We start from the raw sequence: 16,724 nt of genomic DNA, 5'->3' as shown, positions 1-16,724 counted from the left end.
ACTGGGAGAGTGACTCCTCTCAATCCGAGCAGGGAACAGGAAGAGAGTTGGTCAAGAAAGGCTTCCCAAAGGTGGGGATGATTCAGGTTAGCCCTCTAGGATGAGACCATTTCCTGGAGGGGAGAGAAACCAAGGCCCTGTGCAAAGGCTTGAACTAGAAATAGTAGAGAACTCTTACCAATGAACTCAGCCCTCTCTGGAGCACCTCACTGGATTGGTATTGGGGTTGGGAGAAGGGATAGAAATGAGGAACCTGGAGAAGGAAGCAGAGGTCAGAACACGGGGGGCCTTTCATGCTGTGCTCAGCGGACTTTCCCTTAGGGCCAAAGGAACGCCACTGAGTAAGAGGCTTCACGTGAGGAAGCTCCATGGCCCTATCTTCCTTTCTGAAAGCTCACACTGAATGCATTGTAGAAAAATAGACTTAAGGAGGCTAAATTATAGTCAGAACACAAGTTAGAAGTAACAGAATATAAGAAGTTACCTGTGATGAGAAAGGTGAATGAGAAAGGCGAATGAGAAAGCAGGTGTTTGTGAGGAAGGAGCGAAGTGACGGGATTCAAGAAACCAAAAGGAGATAAAGGGACTTGAAGAATCAGCAAATGCGATTCACCCTCTAGTTAAGTCAGTTACAAACCCATAATAACAGTAAAGGAAGCAACTTATCCACTAACTTCCAAAGACAGTAGTGAATTTAATATAATTCAGAATTTGATTTTAGAATGGCATACAATGGATAATAATTTATATAATATTTTTTAAATTGCAACATGCATTTAATATGTGACAGGCATGGTGCTATCAGCTTCAGGTGCATTTTCTCACTCAGTCATCTCAAGGGCCTTATGAGGTAGGTAAAGTTATTATCTCACTCCACATATACCAGTCATAATCCTATGGGCTATAGCAGATAAGAAAAAGAATATGTGGTATTGGCCATAGAGATGCTCATAGTTAAGTAAGAAAAATCTAACACGGGTACGTGGAAAATTCCACAATGGTATACTAGGTTTCATCACAGCTATCTGGTCCAGGAACTGTGGGGAGATTCTGGAGACAGCCATGTTTAACAGAGAGGGGAACTTTAGCTCAAATGCACCAACCAGCATAGCTCCCATCACCAGACAGAAGCCAAGAGCTGGGCTGCTGTTGGCAATTGGGCTGGCCATGCCATGAATAAATTCCACTAGCCATCAATAAGAAAACAAGGGTACAGAGTACGTGGTGTCGATTAAGGTAGCATGGGTTCATGCAGCATTGGAGGTGGGCGAACTTCAAGCCCAACTGTACCCCTTGCTCCCCTCATCAAACCATGGCTCTGGGGCAGGTCTAGTTCTACCCAGAGGAAGGCCACATAGGTGCCAGTAGCAGCTCTGGCCAAGGACACCATGTCTAGCATCCAATAAAGAGAACACAGTGATTAGTTTAAAATGGACTCATCCCTGCTTACTGTTTTCTACAAGAAAGACTAGATAGGGTTGAAATAGTCATTTCCTCCTCAAACTAAATCCTCAGTGATTAGCTTTTAGTTTTCTAAACCCTGGCCCTGACTTTGAGGATACATAATGAGACCAGGTGAGATCCAGGTAATAGGATAAGCCAGAGTCTTTTGGAAACTGTAAGGGACTGAGGTCTCAGTTCAATGTCTAATTTGTGGTCCATGCACCATGGCAGTGTCCCAAGACCACAGCTGGGCACAAAAGTTTCCGAAATATTAAGGATTCAGATTTGTTTAACCTCACTTTAGTCTGCAGGCCATCCCTGCTGATAAAACTCCTCTAAGTTTTTATAATCATTGTTTTTACTTTCTCCTTGAGTAATAACAATTTCCAAGTGCTAATAAAAATGATCATGTTTGTGGGTTTCTCAACTATGACCTTAAAAATTCAGTAAATAAAATACAGTAAGATGACAGTAAACATGTACATTAGCTCAGTGTGTTTCATTTTTCTTACGTACAGTCTTTCTTTGAAAGACAGATTAAAAAAGAGTAAACCATAAAACACTGTGAAGCATTAAGCAGGGAGCTGACAGCCCGTGGTTCTATTTGTACATCAGAAAATCGTGGGCCCAGTGGCTGTTAACCAGGGATTTGACCTGTAGACTCTGCAGCCCACCTGGAAGGAATCTCAGAACCCACTTCCGGGACAGCTGCCCTACCCAGGGATTCCATGCATGAGAAATTACACAAGGAAAAATACTTTCATAACATAAACCAGGCCACGGGATGCCAAGTGGGATCTCTAGGGGGTAGGGGATTCACTCTGCACTAGTTCAGCTCTATAATACCTTATTTATTACTGAGGTTACCACGTATATTTTGTAGGCAAATTTTATTGCACTAATTAGCTTATTAACAGCCCTTAGAGAGAAGCCAGACTTCACTGTAGGCTGGTTCCCAGAATTTTAATAACACAAATAAAGAGAAAATGTATATGCTGAGTTTTGGGAAAGCCCCAAGACTCTCCAAACAGCTCCAATTTATTTACTGTATCATATCATAGAAAAGTATGAATGGCGGATTAAAATAGAGAAGAATTTCTCAATAAATATGCAATGTAATAGGTTGGCAAATTTAAACAAGCAGTGACATTTACGGCATTTTATTCACTGAGTTGAAGCAGAAGCCAAATTGTTGCAGAGCCCATAGTCACCAAGCTGGCGGGGGGGGCGGGGTTCTGACTGGGTAGAGTGAGGTAAACGTGGGTCAGAAAGGTCTTGGACAGCTCAGCCTCCAAGACACTGGCCATTTAATTAAGCTTCTTGATGTGCTTGATGATAGGATCAATGACACACAATGTGGTACCCTAGCCTCCAATGTCTGGAGTACAGACACCTTTGTTCTCCATAGACATCAGGACTGCAGAGACAATGGAGGTGGCATAGGAGAGGAGCTGGAGGTAATTCAGCATGATACAGCCCACCAGCAGCATAGCAGAACGGTTGACCACGTTCTCACTGGCTACGCTCTTGCCCAACTGTGATGCAGCTGTTTCAAACACTGCATGTGTGGTTCCATAGTTGGCACCAGGCACGAGGCCTGCACCCCCTAAAACGAACCCTGTGCAGATACTGACAATGTTGCCATAAAGATTGGGCATCACCATGACATCAAACTGCTGGGGCTGGGATTCCAGCTGCATGGTGGTGTCATCCACAATCATGGCTTCAGAGGTGATCTGAGGATAGTGGGATGCCACCTCCCTACAGACTGGAGGTAGAGACCTTCTCCCAGTTTCATGACGTTGGCCCTGTGCACAGTGGTCACTTTCTTGTGCCCCGTCTATGGAGCCAGCTAGAAGGCATATGTGGCGATGCTCAAAGACGTGGCCTCTGTCATGATCTTTAGGGCCTCTATCAATCCCTTCCCACTCTCGTATTCCAGGTCACTGTATTCACCCTCCGTGTTTTCCCGGACAATGAAGATGCCTATGTACTTGTACTGGGTCTCCACACCTGGAAAACACTTAAAACGGGTGACATTAGCATAGAGACTGAGGGCAGTGTGAAACATGTTGCAGGACTTGTGACATGGTGGCAGGTTGCGGTCAGTTTCAACGTTGCCTTCCGAGGCCACATGGTTTCGATGGACTGCCAAGATGGCATTGTGAACGTCATCACAGGAAGTGGAATGAACGGTCACCTCTTCAAAGTCCACAGGCACACATACCTGAACACAGTTGACACACAGCGTAAGCTCAGACCTGATGCCATCGCCAGGGGTCATGGTCACAGTGTGCCGCCCACCATACTTGTTGGATGGAGGAATATTGTACTGAAATGAGATGCTCCTCTGTGAGGTCTCATGGCCAAGTAAAACCTCCCAAGAACAGCCTACAGTTGTAGGTTGGAGCATGGCCTGCATAAAGCAGCCGGCAGCACCTTCACTGCCACGATCACTAACTGGGGTTTAGTTTAATTTGTGCTCTTGCTCTGGTTTTGAATTGGCTTCTTTTGGTGAAATCCTAAACCCATTAATTCTTGCCTAGGTCACAATTGCCTCTCCTTCCCTGTGTTTTATTTTGGAAAGACATTCATTCTATTGCAGTGTGAGAGACAGAGAGCTAGTCAAGAAAGGTGATGTGTTACACAGTAAAAACTATATTTGGGAAGTGAATAATAATTCATTAGGTACATTCGAAGTGCTAAGCTCTGTATGACATACTTTTAAAAAGTAACTTTATGCTTGTGTTTTAGAGCAGTTTTAGGTTCACACCAAAATTGAATGGTGGGTACAGAGAGTTCCTGTACAGCCCCTGCCCTGACAAAGGCACAGCTTCCTTCACTGTCAAAATTCTCCACCAGAGTGGCACATTTGTTCCAACGGATGAGCCTACATTTACGAATCACTATCACTGAAAGTCCATAGTTTACTGTGGGGTTCACTCTTGGCACTCAACATTGAATTTGGACTGTATCCATCATTACAGTACTGTACAGAGTACTTTTACAGACTAAAAACCCTCTTCGCTTTGCCTGGTTATGCCTCTCTCTCCTGTAACTTCTGGTAACCACTGATCATTCTAGTGTCTCCACAGTTTTGCATTTCCCAGAATTTCATATCATTGGAATCATATACTACTGGAGCCTTTTCAGATTGGCTTCTTTGATTTGGTAATAGGCAGTTTGGTTTCTTCCATGTCTTTTCATGGTTTGATAGCTCATTTCTTTTTAAGACCGAATAATATATTCCACTGTCTGGATATACTGCTATTTCTCCACTCACCCAGTGAAGGACATCTTGCTTGATCCCAAGTTTTACAATTATGAATAAAGCTGCTATCGCCCTGGCTGGTGTAGCTCAGCGGATGGAGCGTGGGCCTGCGAGCCAGAGGATCGCGGTTTGATTCCCAGTCAGGGCACATGCCTGGGTTGCAGGCCAGTTCCAATAAGGGGATGCAGTTCCCAGCAGGGGGCACACGAGACGCAACCATACATTGATATTTCTCTCGCTCTCTCCTACCCTTCCCTTCTAAAGATAAATAAATAAAATCTTTAAAAAAGGCTGCTATCAACACCCATGTGCAGGCTTTGGGTAAATGACAAGGAGCACGACCGCTGGGTCCTATGGTAAAGTAATGACTGAGTTTTGTCAAAATTGCTACACTGTCCTCCCAAGTGGCTGTACCATTTTGCATTACCACCAGAAGTGAATGACAGTTCTGTTGTTTCGTATCCCCCCCAAGCATTTGGTACTGTCAGTGTTCCAGAGTTGGGTCATTTACTAGGCATAGCCCAACTAGATACTAGTGGTCTCTAGCTGTTGTTTTAATTTACATTTCCCTGATGGCAAATGATGTGAAGCATCTTTTCATGTGCTTATCATCTGCATATTCTTTGATGAGGTATCTGTTAAGATTTTTGGCCCATTTTTAATCAGAATGCTTTCTTATGGTTGAGTTATAAGAGTTCTTTGTACATTTTGGATAACAGTCCAGATGTGTCTTTCACAAATAGTATCTTTCAACTCTGGCTTGCCTTCCCATTATCTTGCTATTGTATTTTTGCAAAGTTGTTTTTCATCTCAATGCAGTCTAGCTTCTTAATTATTTCTTTCATGGATCCTGCCTTTAGAGTTGTATCTAAAAAGTCATTCCCATACCCAGAGTCATCTAGATTTCCTCCTATGTTTTCCTTCTAGAAGTTTGACGGGTTTGCAGCTTACATGTTAAGTCTATAATCCATTTTGAGTTAATTTTTCCAAAGGGTTTAAGGTCTGCAATTTTTTTTTGCATGTGGATGTCCAGTTGTTCCAGCTCCATTTGTTGAAAAGTCTGTCTTTGCTCTGTTGTGGTACCTTTGCCAAAGATCAGGTGACTAGTTATGTAGGTCTGTTTCTGGGCTCTCTTTCTTGCCATCTTTTTCTTTAGTTGTCTGTTTTTCTGCCATTACCACTGTCCTGGTTACTATAGCTTTATAGTAAGTCGTAAGGTCGAGTATGTCAGACCTTCAGCTTTGTGCTTCTTCAATATTGTTTTGGCTCTTCTGGGTCTTTTGCCCCTCCGTATAAACTCCGGAATCAGTTTGTCAATATCCACCAAGTAACTTTGCTGGGATTTTGGTTAAGTTTACATTGAACCTATAGATCAAGTTAGGAAGAATTGCTAGCTTGAATATTTTGAGTCTTCCTACCCATAAATATGGAAGATCTCTCAATTTATTCAGTTCTTCCTTGAATTAGTTCATCAGAGTTTTATACTTTTCCTCATGTAGATCATACATATTGTTTGATTTATACCTCAGTATTTCATTCTGGGGGATGCTAATGTAACCAATAGTATGTCTTTAATTTCAAATTCCACTTATTCATTGCCAATATACAGGAAAGCAATCGACTTCTATATATCAACCTTGCACCCTGAAATTTTACTATAATCACTTATTAGTTCCAGGAGCTTTTATCAATTCTTTCAGATTTTCTACATAGACCATCTTGTCATCTGCCAACAAAGATATTTTATATCTTTCTTCTCAATGTGTATACCTTTTATTTCCTTCTCTTGTCTTATTGCATGAGTTTGAAATTCCAGTATAATAACCAAAGATAGTGGTAACAGGGGGAGTCCTTGACTTGTACCTGATCTTAGCAGACAAGCTCTGTGTTTCTCATTATGAGGTATGATGTTAACTGTAGGTTATGAGGGTATTTTTTAAATCAATTTGATGAAGTTACCCTCTATTTTTTGGCAGAATTTTATGGTTCTATTAACACAAATACGGTGGGTACACAAGCTGTCTATTCATTGTCTTCACTGCATAGCCTGGCATTGGGATTGGTGACATTGGTGGCCGGTTGGGCTGCTCTGTCCACAAGGGCTTTTTGGTTCTTTGAGGTGAGTTGTGAGCAATCTCAGCACAGTAAGGTTTGTTGCATATAAGCAGCACATCAAGCTCCTTGACGCTGTGGAGCAGAAACTCCCAAAAGCCACTGGGCAGCATGTGCTTTGTTTCCTTGGTGCTCCCATAACCAATGCTGGGCATCAAGACCTGGCCCTGGAATCTTGGTGCACCCTATTGTCAAAACCTCGGGGTTTCTGCCAGTTCTGCTGAATTTTGACACATCAGTCTGACTGGTACCAGGTGAACTTCTTCGTCTTTTTTTAAAACTATAAGTATTTTTAATTACCCCACATTTTTGCCTCATGTGATGTGATGTGATGTGATGTGATATGAGAGGACATTATGACAGGTAGAGAAGTAGAAAGCTATATTAGTATGAAGTATCCTCAGTCATCCTTAAAAAGTCATTATATAAATTTTTGTTACTTTTGGTTTGTTTGCTTGTTTTCAGTCTCAAGCCTTCAGCCCAAGATCCTAGATATTTCTTTTTAGGCATAAGAATCAATTAGGATATGTGACCACCTGGCTTGATCCTCTTTTTGACAATCGGGGGTTTCACGAAGGGTCTGAGAGCAGCCGTGGTGTCAGGTAGGAAACGGCGCAAGCTGCCCTTGATTTCGGAGAGCTTTTGTCATGAGGGGTGTTGGGTTCTGTCAGATGCTTTCTTGCATTTATTTATACAATCAGGTGATTTTTCTTTTTCAGCCTGTTGAAGTGATGAATTACACAAATTGATTTTTTTATTTTTCAATTATAGTCTACATTCAATATTATTTTGTATAAATTTATTTTCAAACGTTGAACCAGCCTTGCATGTCTGGGATAAATCTCAATTGACTATGATGTATAATTATTTTTATACATTGTTAGATTCAATTTGCCAATGTTTTGTTAGAGATTTTCACATCTGTGCTCATGAAAAATATTGGCCTATAGTTTCCATTTCTTATAATATCTTCATCTGGTTTTGCTACCAGGGTAATGCTGGTCTCATAGCATGAGTTACAAAGTATTCCCTCTGCTTCTATCATCTGAAATATGTTGTTGAGAACTCATATAGTTTTTAATTTTTATCTATTGATTTTAGAAAGTGAGAGAAACATCGATTTGTTGTTCTACATATTCATGCATTCATTGGTTGCTTCTTGTATGAGCCTCAATCAGAGATCTAACCCCCAACCCTGGCATATAGGACACTCTAACTGAGCTACCTGGCCAGGCCATGGAATAATGTTTTCCTTAGATATTTGGTAGAATTCACCAGTGAACCCACTGGGGCCTGGTAATTTGTTTTGAAAGGCTATTAAGTACTGACCCAAGTTTGAAAATACAGAGTGAGGCAAACCTAGGTTTACAGCTGTGATGAAACAAAACACAGAGCTTATTCTTATTTGCTAATTATTGTATCGTTTTCCATATGAACAACTGTAAGCCTACTTTCCCCTACCCTATATATACAGGTGAACCTCAGATACTGTGGGTTTGATTCCAGGGCACCACAGTGAAGCGCGTGTCACAATGAAGTGAGTCATCATCAGGACCTTGGCGAAGGGTCCTGCCTTCAATTCATAAAAATCACAACATCTATGGAACACAATAGAGAAAACCACAAGAAAACAAGGTAAGCTTGTATTGCCTATTCAGATGGCCTGTTTCTTCTTGTGTGAGTTTTGGCAAATTGCATCTTTTAAGGAATTGGTGCATTTTGTCTATGTGATCAAATTTGCATGCATAAAATTGTTCATAGTCTTCCTTTATTATCCTTTTAATGTCCATAGGATCTATAGTGAGGTTCCCTCTTTCATTTCTGATATGAGTAATTTGTGTCCTTTTCTATTTTTCTTAGCCTAACTAGAACCTTATCAAAGACAGTGTTTGGTTTTGTTGATTTTCTCTAACGATTTTTTCTTTTAATTTCTTCTTAAATTCTTCATATCCCTTTTCTTTGGTTAATTTTGGATTTAACTTACTCTCCTTCTTCTAGTTTCCTAAGGAGGAGGCTTGGATTATTGATTTGAGATCTTTCCTCCTTTCCACTATATTCATCCATTATTATATATTTCCCTCTGGACACTGCTTCCCACAAACTATGTGAAGTTGTATTTTCATTTTGTTCAAAATTTTGTTAAATTTCTCATGAGATCTCTTGACTCACATGCTATTTAGAAGTGTGTTGTTTAATATCCACATTTATTTTGGGGCTTTCCAGCTTTGTTTCTATTATTCATTCCTAGTTTAATTCTACTGTGGCCTGAGAGCAGACATTGTATGATTTCACATCTTTTGAATACAATAAGGGGTATTTTATGGCCCAGAATGTGGTCTACCTTGGTGAATGTTCTCTGTGAGCTGGAGAAGAATGTATATTCTGCTGTTGATGGATGAAGTAGTCTACAGATGTCAAATATATTTAGCTGATTGATGGTGTTGAGTTCATCTATGTACTTAGAGAATTTCTACCTGCTGGAGTTTGCACCTTTTTATTGTTGTTAACTTAAAAAACAAAACCACTATTCCAAGATGGCTGTACCATTTTATATCCCCATCAACAATGTAAGAGAATTACAGCTTTTCACATCCTCACCAACACCTGATATTGGTGTATTTTTATATTTAGCCATTTGAATGGATTGTGTTCATACTTTACTGTGTTTTGATTTGCATTTTTTCCACTGTGAGGTAGAGTGCCTTTTAAAAGAATGTTACAAGCATTCATGTCTGATATTTCCAGAAATCAATTCATCAACCATGGAAAGAAGGCGACTTCTGTGCCCCACAAAGTGATCCTAGTTACGCCATTTTATTGAAAATGAAGCATATCTTTAACTGCAAACATGACACAGTCCCACTCCCGTTTAACTTTCTGTCACCAATGCCCTCATGCAGGTCAGTGGCTGTTGGAGGAGGCAGGCAATTTATTTGTGAAGCTTTCCAAAGGGCAATTAAAGTACAAATGATGAACACACAGACTTAGTAAGGTCTACAACAATGCAATACTCCCCCCATTTAAGGTTCTGTGCTAGATATTTTACACACATCATCATAATCCACCAAGGCAGGCATGGCAGCCCCCACGTTACAGATGAAGAAACTGGCTTATCACAGAATAAACACACTGATATTATTATGAACAGAGAATGGCAACAGACAAGGAGACTATTTCCAAGGGTTGCCAGAGGACTAGTCTAGTGCTTCTGAAACTTGATCAACCTAGGTACTCACTGATACGCACACTCTCATTCAGAAGTTCTCTTGAGGAAGGGGTACAGAGCAGGAACTCCCCAGTTGTACAGACTCCATGGGTCCCCTTACCTCACTTGGAACACCAAGGGCTGGTCCTTTGCTCCTCGTGAGATCCAGGGAGGTCAGACCCAGCATCAGATGTCCTTGCAGACAGACTGCTGGGAGCTGAAAAGGAAGTGGTACTGCTTTCTCTTCCTAAAAATTGGTATAAAATGGCTGTTGCATAGGAGCCAGCTGGGTACCTGTTGGTCACTTAATATGCCAAATAAGATAGATAACAGCTGCCCACCATCAGTGCCAGAGGCTAGAGCAAATCGTAATCCCAGGAGAGAACGCTGGCAGAAAAATGACCCAGACTTGGCTTCATAGTTTTGTTTCTGCCAATGGGCTACCCTTACACAAGCATATACTCCAGTCCTCTTCCTAACACTGGAAAAGAGAAGACATCTTTTAAAGGTATGAATAAAGAAGAAAGAAAGCCCTTTCTGCCGAGGCATAATCCAACTGTACTTTAAAAATGATCTTTTGGGAGGACAATCTGGAGGGTAAACAGTAATGTGGCTTGCCTGGGGGTAGGTGGCCTATTTAAGAGGCTGTCACTGTGGTTCTCCAAAAGGGATCCCCAGGGCAGCAGCAAGATCACGGGGAACTGGTTAAAAATGCCATTCCTCGGACCTCTCTTAGACTTACTGAGTCAGGAAGTCTGGAGCTGGGTCTGGGGTTGGGACCTAACCATCTGCATTTTAACAACTTGGGGGCATGCTGGCATTTGAGAACCATGAAATGGGCCCACCAGAAAAATGATGAGCAGTTGTGCTAAGGTGAAGGCAGTGAGAATGGAGGGAAGTATTTTCAGAGACATTTAAGAGGCCAATAAACTTGGCTGCTCACCTGGGAGACATTGAACATTATTCTGATTTTTGTAAACAGACTGGGTGAATGATGATGCAATCAATAAAAACGTACAACACTGAAAAAACAGTTTGGCTGGGGGAATAGGTTAGAAGCGAGTTCAGTTTTGGCTACGATGTGTTTTGGGAGCCTGTGTGAAAGGCCACATAAAGATGGGTAGTGGATGGCTTAATATGTGCCTGCAGGTCCAGAGGAAGAACTGTGGGTGATGATACAGATTCAGAAGCCGCCCGCGTATGGGAGAGAGTTAACCACACAAGAGTCCATAAAATAGCCTTGAGCTGGGGTTTTCAACTTTTCTTCTGCTATGACAGATGATGAATAGCCTTCATATGAGACACACTCCTTGGAGTGTACTCAGAGTGTAATGAAAACCAAACACACACACATGAACAAAAGTAGTTGGTCAAATAAACCAGAGTTCCCATGCTGCTTTTATAGGTCATATTTAGGAAAGCATTTTAGTAACCAATGATGAGTAACATCATTTATACAATAATCTCAAAGCGTCATTTTTTAAAGAAAACATATATGATTAATGCAATATAAAAATGATATAAATCAATATTTTAAAGATCAAATTCAGGCCAATATAGGTAATATAAGCAAAGTAAGCATGTGCTAATAAAGGTAAAAATATCTCATATTTTATGGTTAAAAAGTATAGCATGTCATAGTTCAATGTAGTCATGATGTTAATATAAATAATTTCATCATATATGTCATTTGGATGACCACATTGCCTTTATTTTGGAAACCGTAACTACAGCCTCATTCTCATTTCTAGGCCATGCACATGTACGTGTGTACACACGTTTTCATCATCTCTCTTCCTCAGTGAAAATGTATCCATGAAGCAGTGTATCCAGTTGTATCCAAAAGGTATCCCGTCAAAGAAGCAAACCCAACTTAAATCCACAGTTATAATATTTCAGACTTGCTGTAACTATCAATGACACATCAGTAACCAGAGTTCATGGATATTTTCAGCCAGCATATAGCAGGCTATGAATTGTGAGCAATTCACTCCCAGCTCACTCGAATTCCACCTTTCCTCACACGCAAGCACACACTATTAAAGTGCAAATGAATGACTGTGACATCCTTGTAACAGTAATTTTCAGAAGAGTCTAATTATTTTAAAAAGTCAATCATTCACAAGTACTTGTAACTTACTGTTTATGAGTAAGCAAGTGGTTTTGACATATGTCACAGCGATGGGAACACTGCAAGGTGTCGTGCCTCCATGGTCACAAAGCACTAGGTTGGTTAGATGGTTGTAGAGAAAGCACAGAAAAGTGACAAAATTGGGATGTCATCAACCATCAATACTTGAATTATTAAAGGAGGTTGACTAGAAACGAAACAATCCGGGTAGCAGGCGGGGAATGGAGACAAAATGTCACAGAAGCCAAGAGAAGTGAAACACTCAAGCAGTGAGTGTCCATATCTTGTTGAGAGGTTGAATAAAACTAGAAGGGGCAATGACAGGGTCACTGACCATCTCCGTGGGGCTGTGTAGGTCAGTGATTGACAGCCCAGGCACAAAGCCAACCATCCTACCATGAATGACTTCTACCATCTTGGCAAGTTTCATGACATCTTCTGGAACTTATATTCCAGTGGGAGTAGCCAGCAGAAAATACTAGATAGATAGATGGATGGATAGATGTAGATAGACAGACAGACAAGTAACATTTAAGTGGATCTATTCATTTCAGAAAGAGAAAATTCCATGAAACACAGTTAAAACCTGCAGCCTTCAAGGAGCTTACATTTTTGGCAGAGTTAACCTAAACATATCTAGGTAGAATGTGATTTGCCAGCGGCTGCTAAATGGATCCCAGGTGATTTAGCCGAGACATGAGAGGTTCAGAGGATGCACCGACCGTGTACCTGGGCTGCGATGACTAGGAAGGGGCCTCTGGCCAACCTCTCAGAAGGGCTAGCAGCAGATGGGTGCAGAGGAAAGAAGATTTCTGAGATGGAGGCAAAATTGAAAGGCCTGTAGGGGACACTAAGCACTGCTATTCGGCTTAAAGGAAGGGTTTATGTGGGACAACAGTGGCAGATAAATGGGAAAAGTAAATTGGGGTCAGAGGACAGACAAACTGGAATGTCAAACTAAGAAAATTTATGACACCCTGAAGGCAGCAGAGAAACATTTAAGGCTTTGAAAGAAAAATACAAGGTTTTAAAAGATACTCCATTAAAAAGGGAAGTGTACACTCTAAAAAAGAAAAATAATACATTTTCAATGACTAAGACTACTTTCTACTAATGCTTTACCCCAATAAAAGCAAAATTTTAAAAACATTCTCTCCCTCAGAAAATTCCTGAAATCCACTTCCTATTCTCCCACAGAATCAACTGATTATGAACATGTTTTATCAATGACTTTCCTAAAGAGATCAATGCAGAGAGACTCAATGTGTTCCAGCTCCTCCAATGAACACACTGCCTCCAGTCCCGTCGTTGTTCACTAACCACGGAGGAGCTGACAGGGACCTCGGCTCTCAGACAGAGCCGTGCAGAGCCAGACTTCAAGTAACCCACGAAGGTGTCCCTCACTCTCCTAAACACAAGACACGTTGTACAACACCAAACCCACTGGAAAAGGCCATGTTTGAGGAAGAGTTACACTTATTCCTACACTAAGCAGAGTTTTCTGGATATAGTTTACACTTAGGGAAGGAACAGCACCCCTCCCCCCCACACATCCCGGCAGGAAGGTTGTTAAGATGGGGTTGGCAGTTCACCTTATTCATGATTTCTCTTTTTTTTTAAATTATTTTTGTCAGGAACAGTGGAGTTTATGTCACACATCGATGCTTCAGCAGCAACATTAGCTTTTCTTGGAAAGAAGACAGGTGAAGACTCAAGGTCACAGGTTAATTGAAGGCAGCCTACTTGGGATCTCTCCTTGCAGATAAATTTTACCCCTCCGTGAAGGACTCCATTGAACACGTTCTCTATTACCACCTAGGCCTGGCCTTTGCCGCTCTAGCTTCTCTCTCCGTGTCTAGGAGGGCTGTGATCTTCCAAGAACTTCATTCACAAGTGGCATCACAATATTTTTCTTTACTTTTTACACTTTAGAGGCTTTCCGCTGACCAGGATATGGCCAGAGAATCTTTTCTTGCTGTAATTACTGGATGCATGAGTTAAGTCGTTTCTGTTCAGACAATCTCAGGTTTTAGTTCAAAACACACACACACACACACACACACACTCACTAACTCTCTCTCTCTCAACAACTGCTGACACTGGCTCAGGCAACCATACGCTGTGGGTTTTCCCAAATGTTTCCATTTTCAATTCACCCCAAATCATAGTCCCTGGAACACTCCACACTGGTTAAGCCAGTGTGAACCAATTTTTATAATAAGGTTATTATAGTAACTACAGAATCTGGAAATTAGAGACAGCGTTCTGAAGCCAGCGGTTTGCCAACGGTTCTGGAATGGATTCCCTGCAGCCTCCACAGCCCGGCCTGCCAATGCTCACCCTTGCTTCAAGATGGAAAATAGGCTTTTAGGAGCACATCCAAGGCTGAGTTAGTAACCTCCATTCCAAAAAGGCGGCCATAAGGTAGGTGCTATTCTCACTTATTAGTAAATAAGGAAAGTAATATTCATAGTGGATTAATAGCTCCTACTAAGTCAGCAGAAGATTCAAACTCTGGCCTCTTCCCCCTAAGCTTGTGCCATTTCTTTTTTTATCCTCACCTGAGGACATGCTTATTGATTTTAAAGAGAGAGGAAAGGGAGAGAGAAAGAGAGGGAGAGAAACACAGATGTGAGAGAGAACCCTCAACTGGTTCCCTCTTGTCTGCACCCCATCAGGACATTGAACCCATTACCCAGGCATGTGCCTTGACCAGCTATCAAAACAGTGACCTTTCCATTCCTGGGACAAACTTCCATCCACTGAGCCACACCAGCCAGGGTCTAAGCTTGTACTCCCTTTCTCGACCCTGCTGTCTCTTCTTCTGTTCTTTTCTACGTCTCCATGTCCCACCCTGGCTGCCACTCCTATCCTTGGGAACGAAAGGAAGGGTCTCACACAAAACCAAAACACGATGGCAGGATGTGAGGCATCAAACGGATAAACTGTAATTACACAAAATTAAAGCTATCCACAAATTTCCAAGTAAAGATGCTTGGTTAAATGCAAGCATTTGCATGTGCTCCTTCTTGAAATCACATTAAATTAGACTTAAGTTTCTTGGATTTTTTTTTTTTTTAAAGATTTTAAACCTGCAAGGACAAGGAGAATGACACAGCAGACCACAAGAGTGGAAGCTGGGAAGCAGATGAGGGAGTGATGACTGAGTTTTCGGGTCTGAAAAAGGTTAACCACAAAGAGGGAGAAAAGTTAAGACACAATTTGTTTTGCACAAAAAGGCTCAGGAATGAGCAACCCACATACTTTCTGAGAGTGGCAGGTAAAGGTGGGTTGAAGTTCTCATTAAGAAGTAGCACCGAGGCCCTGACCAGGTGGCTCAGTTGGTTGGAGTGTTGTCCTATACACCGAAAGTTTGCAAATTCGATTCTGGGTCAGGGCACATGCATAGGTTGAGAGTTTGATCCCCAGTCGGGATGCTTACAGGAGGCAGCTGATCAATATGTCCCTCATACTGACGTCTGTCTGTCTCTCTCTTTTTCTTCTCCCCTTTCCTCCCTCTCTCTTCCTCTCTCTAGAAGCAATAAATATATCCTCCGGCGAGAATTAAAAACCAAAAGTAACACCAGATCCTCTGCTCAGTTACATGACTTCCCCCCGCAACCGAGGGGAAACTGGGGCACGTGTGGGATACACGAGAGAATGCCATACATGATTTAGTGAAAGTTTGATATTGAATTCAGGGGAAATAAGTTTCTATAGAAAACACAATGTTGAAAAATGAGTTTAGATTCCTTGGGAAAGTGTTTAGAACTGTATTTTCTAAGAAAACCAACAAACTAAAAACAAAATATTTACAGGGATTGACAATGAAGATTTCCCCAGAGAATGACCCAGATCACCCTACACTGGATTCCACTGTCGACCACCCCTTGCTCATTTGTAGAGAACTTCTGCTGGGTGCTTGGTACAAAGTGCAGGTCTCACGTATGAGCAAAGAACCAGGTTCAAACATCTGAGGGAAGCTTCTAATATAAAATGCAGAAGCCAAAACAAATAAATAAATTAACACACAGGAACAGTAAGGAGGACACACAGGGAGCCTATTAAGAGAAGAGCACTTCAAATAAGCCATCATGAACGTCCTGAGAGAAAAACTACATCACATTCATGAAATATAAATAATATGCCATAAGAAAACACAGAAGAAAAAGAAGTGATCTTGAAGCATAAAAGAAGATAGCAACGATAAAAATGATCAGTGAAAAGGCTGGAAGTTAAAAGGGAAGAAATTCCCAGATATTAGGTGAAAATAATAAATACATGGTAACAGAAAAAAATTAAAAAAATAGAAAACCAAATCCCATATTGCAAACCTAGAAGACAATGGAACAATGTCTCCCAAATTCTTTAAAAAATGATTTACAATGCAAAATACAATGCCTATTTAAATGATCAAAGACGAAGATAAAATTATTTACTAGACACTCATCTTTTGCTTGCTATGTGCCAGATCATTTTCTGAGCAAATTTTAAATACCTCCTTTAATAATATTAAGCAAGATAGATTTCAGAGAAGCAAGTTCCCCAAATTTGTTTCTCCT

At 41.2% G+C, this 16,724-nt stretch overlaps 1 protein-coding gene and 1 pseudogene across 3 annotated transcripts in view; both read right to left on the bottom strand.

Moving 5' to 3' along the window:
- NELL1 (neural EGFL like 1) overlaps nt 1–16,724 on the bottom strand; it is a 729,607-nt gene that overhangs the window by 232,859 nt on the left and 480,024 nt on the right. The window lies entirely within an intron of this gene.
- LOC118983183 (isocitrate dehydrogenase [NAD] subunit gamma, mitochondrial-like) overlaps nt 2,751–16,724 on the bottom strand; it is a 38,262-nt pseudogene continuing 24,288 nt past the window's right edge.

The sequence above is a fragment of the Sturnira hondurensis genome, unplaced genomic scaffold (genome assembly GCF_014824575.4).
Source record: "Sturnira hondurensis isolate 20B ecotype Veracruz unplaced genomic scaffold, ASM1482457v3 Scaffold0002638, whole genome shotgun sequence".
Lineage (NCBI taxonomy): Eukaryota > Metazoa > Chordata > Mammalia > Chiroptera > Phyllostomidae > Sturnira > Sturnira hondurensis.
The sequence above is the reverse complement of the archived record's forward strand: the minus strand, read 5'-3'. Positions and strand labels throughout refer to the sequence as shown.